The sequence below is a fragment of the Tupaia chinensis genome, unplaced genomic scaffold, assembly GCF_000334495.1.
Source record: "Tupaia chinensis unplaced genomic scaffold, TupChi_1.0 Scaffold149448_1, whole genome shotgun sequence".
Taxonomy (NCBI): Eukaryota; Metazoa; Chordata; class Mammalia; order Scandentia; family Tupaiidae; genus Tupaia; species Tupaia belangeri.
This window is the reverse complement of record NW_006209292.1, coordinates 1,379,674-1,386,294: the sequence shown is the minus strand read 5'-3', so window position 1 is coordinate 1,386,294 and position 6,621 is coordinate 1,379,674.

Genomic DNA, 6,621 nt, shown 5'->3' with positions numbered 1-6,621 from the left:
AAGGACTGACTCACAGGTCCCAAGCTGTCTCACTGGAGAGCAACATTGGAGTACCATCAACAGTGGCAGACCCTGGGCACATTTTTGGTCTGAATGGTTTCAGCCATCCCCGACAAAAAAGCAGGCCTGCCTTCTGAAACCCGGACATAGTACCCTCAGGAGAACCTCTGTAACTGGTTTCCAAAGGGTTCATTATACCTGGAGAGGGGACAAGGGAGGCTGGAGATTCTAGGATAATTTATAGCATTTGTGAGGGGCTATCTCTGAGTGTACGAGGCTGAGCTGGAAGAAAAATAGGTCAGTACTGAGTGCTGGTGAAAATACTCTTGAAGGCCAAGATTCTTAACCCTCTTCATACTGTGGATGCCCTTGGATTTCTGCTGCAACTTATGAAACCCTTCCCAGTGGAAAAAACAATGTTCTTAATGAATAAAATAAAATAATGGGGTCACAAAGAATACCAATTAGTTTGAAATGGTTCTTAACTGATTAATAAAACAAATTTGTGTTATATTAAATTTTTGTGCTTCTTAACACATTAAATAAGATCTAGCAGTAGGTCTCATAATTACTATAATTTCAAGGTAATGATATTTGGAGATTCCTGCTAGGACTGTAATGTGTGTTAAAAATATCTGCAACTTCTCTTGGTGACAAAGTCACAGGTTCTGTAAATATTACTGTGGTTGTTGCCAACATTCATAATCAAAGAAGTGCTATATTTCAGTTAAAAGTTAGTGAAAATAGGAATGTCATCTTTCCCCTATTCAAGTTTTTAGACTCCCTGATTCTATCATGAATCTTGGGATAAGAGCACCTGCTAAGGCAACACTGCAACCTATTTTATTGATTGGGATTTTTTTCCTGATTCCTCAGCTATGTCAAACTGTTAATCTTTCCAACAGTGCATTCTTCTAATCACCAAAGCACAACCAAGGAGCTTAGGTTCCAGTCTTAGCTCTCCCATTTTTTAAAAAAATTTACTAGAAGGCACTACACACTCCAGACAGAGATAAACAAAAAGAGGGAGAGGGAAGAAGCACTTCCCATGGGGCATAGTCACATTGTAATCCCTTCTCCATCTCTCCCTCCTTTCAGGATTTTGAGCACACACATACATGCACCTGGTATGTTTCTCAGGCCAGTGGGTCCAGGACTTGAACCACACAGTCTGCCTTGTGGGATACAGATCCCCTAACCACTAGATCACAGTCAGACACCATCCACATTCTTAAAAAGAGGCTTATTTATTTATTTATTTATTTATTCCATGAGTGAGAGACAGAGAGAAAGAGACAAACATAGACACAGCATCTCTGACAGGTTCCTGACACCATGATCCACCCAGATCACAAGCATACACATGCCCAGCATACTCAGCTCTCTTGACACAAACTGACAAACTTCCCATGTGGTTCTGCCTTGCAGAATATCACATATTACTACTGTGCTATCGTCCAGCCCACTTATGAGGTATGAGTTTGTGTGAGTTGCAGAATCTCTTTAAACATCAGTTTTGTCCTCTTGTGAAGTGAAAATAATCACCCCCCCTCCTAGTGTTGATATATGAGAACTAAACGAGATAATGCTAGTAGAACATCCTGGCACCCTGTTAGCACTTACTAAAGGTTGACTACAGTAACTATTAATAGGAAAATTTGTAAGCCAAAAGACAGCATGTGTGTATTGGTCATTATAGCAATCTGCTTTAGTCTTTGGTGATTTACCTGCTTGTGCCATCTCTGTGAACCTAGAGTGGAAGACACAGAACACGAAGGAGAGGGCAGTGGAGATTAGAGCTGGCTCATACCAGCTCCCAATTTCAGGAATTTTGTAAGCTGGTTGTCATCATGATAGTAGCTTGAAATTTGCCATGGTGAGAGTACAATAACATAAAAATCATCGAGTGCTACCACAGCACTTCTAACCAGAGCTTTTCCCCCCTTGAGAGCACACCACTGGCAGAGGGTGGCTGGAAGGACTGCTTGTATCAAGTGATGATGGACAACCTATACTGTATCTGGGGAGATATGAAACACCAGATGGGTTTTTGGGGAAAAACTAAATATTCCTTGTGGTACACGTTAATTTCATTTGCTCTTTATTGGCTTTTCTATCTGGAAGATCAAACCTCAACAGAAACAGAAGAAAGATTAAGTACATGAGACTGAACTGATGAAACAGCATTCTGTGACTTGACTAAAATATTGCTGCTTTTCTTCTAAGCTTTGCTATCCACAAAGTCTTAGATCAAGGAAAGAACAGGTTTTTCTTGATTAGTGTTTTCAGAAGTTCTTGATAATTACTTCCATTTCAACAATTCTGCAAAAGGATCTGTCTTCAGATAAGAAAAAAAAATGTGCTCTCTTTATCTACAGAGTAAAATACATTATACTGCGATATTTCTTCATACTAGTAACTTACTTCCGTGTCAACTTCTATCTGTAAAATTCCAGTGCATTCTTTCCAGGGAGTATTACAAAGGCCCAGAGTGGAAAGTGAGTTTTCAGATTGTGCAGTCTTGTTAGCATTATCTGAGTCCAAATGTTGGCTTCAATGGTGTTTTCACAACTTGTAAATGGATGTATATGTCTGAAAATGGAAGCACTGAGTAGCTAGATTTGAAAGGCCAATGCCAGAGTTCAATCTGGAAGATCAAACCTCAACAGAAACAGAAGAAAGATTAAGTACATGAGACTGAACTGATGAAACAGCATTCTGTGACTTGACTAAAATATTGCTGCTTTTCTTCTAAGCTTTGCTATCCACAAAGTCTTAGATCAAGGAAAGAACAGGTTTTTCTTGATTAGTGTTTTCAGAAGTTCTTGATAATTACTTCCATTTCAACAATTCTGCAAAAGGATCTGTCTTCAGATAAGAAAAAAAAATGTGCTCTCTTTATCTACAGAGTAAAATACATTATACTGCGATATTTCTTCATACTAGTAACTTACTTCCGTGTCAACTTCTATCTGTAAAATTCCAGTGCATTCTTTCCAGGGAGTATTACAAAGGCCCAGAGTGGAAAGTGAGTTTTCAGATTGTGCAGTCTTGTTAGCATTATCTGAGTCCAAATGTTGGCTTCAATGGTGTTTTCACAACTTGTAAATGGATGTATATGTCTGAAAATGGAAGCACTGAGTAGCTAGATTTGAAAGGCCAATGCCTCGGGTAGGGGTGGTGTGATTTGGTCACTCATAGCATTTGGCTACATGAACTATTTTCAAATGCATCTCTGCTGTTTTGCCAGTCTCAGAGGCACTTGCATATGCTGCTTTCCACCTACTAAAAACGCTAACGCCTGACAGAGAAAGGAAATACGATGGGGAGTAGCAAGCAAGAGAACATAAAACTATGAAGAAGTGGAATCTTGGGACCAGCAGTTGCTGTAATGGCTTTGTTACTGGACTCCCACGTAGTCGACTGTGGTTCGAGTCTTAGACCCGGTGACTTAAACTCACACCAGGCACGTGTGCATGCGTGCCCAAGATCCCGAGAGGAGAATGGAGGAGAAGGGATTGCGGCGTGGCCATCCCCCCTGGGGGGTGATTTCTTGCTTTCTGTCTCTATGTCTCTCTCTGTCTGTCTGGCGAGTGCACACGCCCTATAGCGAAAACCTCTCAAAAAAAAAAAAAAAAAAAAGGCATTGGAATCTGGCAGAGAAGGATGACTTTTAGAGTTGTGAGTGCCCATCACTCCTGGAAGAGACTAGACAGGTGCTTTTGTGAGGCTGCTGTAGGGGTGCTCCAACAGGGAGAGCTTGCTGTAAACTTGCTCTGGTCTCAAGATGCCCCATGGAGACTTCAGTTGGTTGGGTGGGTTGCTGAGCTATTCGTTTGGTGCTTTCCCCACTGGGGTTTAGTTTCTCTTGGATTGTGTCATTTCTTATGAACTGTGGGTACAGTTGTGTGGTGCTTCAGGTGTCCCAGGCCTTCCCTTGCCAGGCAGTCAGCATTACAGGGCTCCACACAGCAGGTGATGTTTCTGACTTTTCCTCTTTTTTTTCCATTTTTATTTATTTATTTATTTATATTTTTTGAGAGGTTTTCGCTATAGGGCGTGTGCACTCGCCAGACAGACAGAGAGAGACATAGAGACAGAAAGCAAGAAATCACCCCCCAGGGGGGATGGCCACGCCGCAATCCCTTCTCCTCCATTCTCCTCTCGGGATCTTGGGCACGCATGCACACGCGCCCGGCGTGAGTTCTAAGACACCGGGTCCGGGACACAAACCATGGTCGACTACATGGGAGTCCAGTGACATAGCCATTATGCTAACTGCTGGTTCCCTGACTTTTCCTCTTGTTAAAACTAAAACCTCATTCAAGGAGCCAGCAGGTGGCATGGTGGTTAAAGTGCTGGACTCCCAAATGACTGACCATGGTTCGAGTCCCAGATCTGGCTACTTGCTTTCTCACTCTCTCCCTCTCTCTCTGTCTCTCTTTGGTGAGTACATATGCTGAGTACATATGCCCGATAGCAAAGTAAATAATAAAAATAAGTAAAATAAATAATTTTTAAAAGCCTCATTCAATTGCATAAGGCCTCTGTGACTAGCTATCTGGCATCAAGTAGACATATACAGGCTGGCCTCACCATCGAGACTGCTGAAGTTGGACTTGAGAAACGTGAGGGCCCAAAATCCAAATCCAGGTTTGCATCTGTAGGCCTGTTTGTCTGATCAGTTATGGTCTCTCATGAGAGTCTTGCCCTAGCTAAATACCCTATGTCTACAAAAAGCTTTGGAGAGAGAAGCTAAGGGCCTGGAGAGTGCTAGGACACTAATACCATGATTACCCAAAGACAATAGAGTCAAGGATGTGCACCATTGCTTCCAAGATGAGATCTAGTTTCTGGAAGCAAAAGTGGTAAAATTAGCACCCAGAGCGATGCAAGCTCCCCCTTTTCTCTGATGTGGTGTAGTTGGTGCACTGGAGATAAAGTAGCTGGTGCAGCCACCTCTGCACAGAGCACACTCTGTATCCATTTGTATGTGTTGATGCCTGTGGCAATTTCAGATTGCTTCTGTTGAAAGTACCTGTCTTCCAAAATGGCTTTTTAAATGTAAGTTTCACATTTAGGAGTGGAATGGAGGGAGGAGGTAATGCATATCTTACAAAGTAGGCTGGAAAAATTAGCTACTATAATTGATACAGAAATGTGATAATATTACTCTCAGATATTGACCTTGACCTTGAACTTGATAGTAGTGAGCACAGTTTTGCAACTGAGTGTGTCTCTTCCTCTCTTATATGTTCCAAGCCCTGATGGGAAAGGAGCTCCTCCCTAGAGGGCACAGAGTGTGGTCCCATGTTACATAGATTGTTATCTCTAAGGCCAGAAGAATACAGGGACTAGCCTAAGGCTCCACAGACAGGGAGCAGCAGAACCTCTCAAAAGCCAGCCTCTTGATTCCTAGGCCAGCTCTTCGTTCCCCCATCTTGACTCTGGCTTCCAAGAAGGACCCCCAGGTTTCGTTCCTTACTGGGTGAGTTCTCTTACCACCACTGTCTGTGATCAGAAACTAGTTTCACAGGGCCATGCCAGCCTTTGACATGCCTGGTGCCTCTTTGGTTTGGCCTCTAAACCAGCTAAAGATGCTCTAGCTGAGGCTGCTATGATAAGCAGAGGATATGTGTGCAAGTTAGAACAGAGGCTGCTTAGAGGCCATCTGTCAGGTGTCAGGGATGTTGGCAACACATCCCACCCTGCCCTTGTCTCAAGATTGTCCTGCAAACCTGCCTGATGGGACCCTTTGCTGCCAAGAGCACTTTCTCTGGCCCTTTTCCTCACTTCCCAGGATTCAGCTGTTGGAAGCTGTGAGAACCCCAGGAGCAGAAGCTGGACTTATTGACAGGAAAGGCAGGCAGGCTGCCAGTGAACTTAATCTACTTTATTGAACTGGCCTGTTTGCTTTGCAAATCACATTATTTTTAGTCAAATTTGGGGAATAAAAATTTAGCAATTAGAATCATATGATCTACAACCATATTAAAAGTCATATATTTAAAAGTGCTGCACAAAATGTTCTCAAATTAAAATGGTGTTAAATTTGTTAATACAGATTTTAATAGAAGGAAACATAATGCATTCACTGGGGAAGAGAAAAACATGTATGTCCGCATATTGACAACACTGGGAATCTGTTTTGTACTTTTAGCTGCAAACAGTAATGTGGAGGGCCTGAGACTCATGACCTGACATAGGACACGTCAAAGCAATCATGAGAGTGAGAGGCAAAGAGCTCAGCACTCCCCACAATCCCACTGCTTACTAGGGAACTACATGTGAAGTTCTCCCCAATCCTACTTCTGTCAGACCCTCCCCTTCCAGGCTTCCCCTAACGCTCAACCATTGGCACATTGTGCACCAATATACCTCTTCAGGTCTATCATCAGGCCTTCCCTTCTTGCACGGCTCAAGATAGTGTCTTTCTTTTGAGCCAGCTCTCTGCCAGTTTGCCACCTCTTGTGTTCCTCTAGCCAGTTCTCCACTCAGCCCCGCCATGGGATCTGTTGGCATCTCGGGCTCAATGCAATGAACTCTGCATGAACTGGTGGATTTTGCCTCAAGCTTCTATGGAGTTGCAATGACTTCTCCCACTAATTTGATTTCACAGTC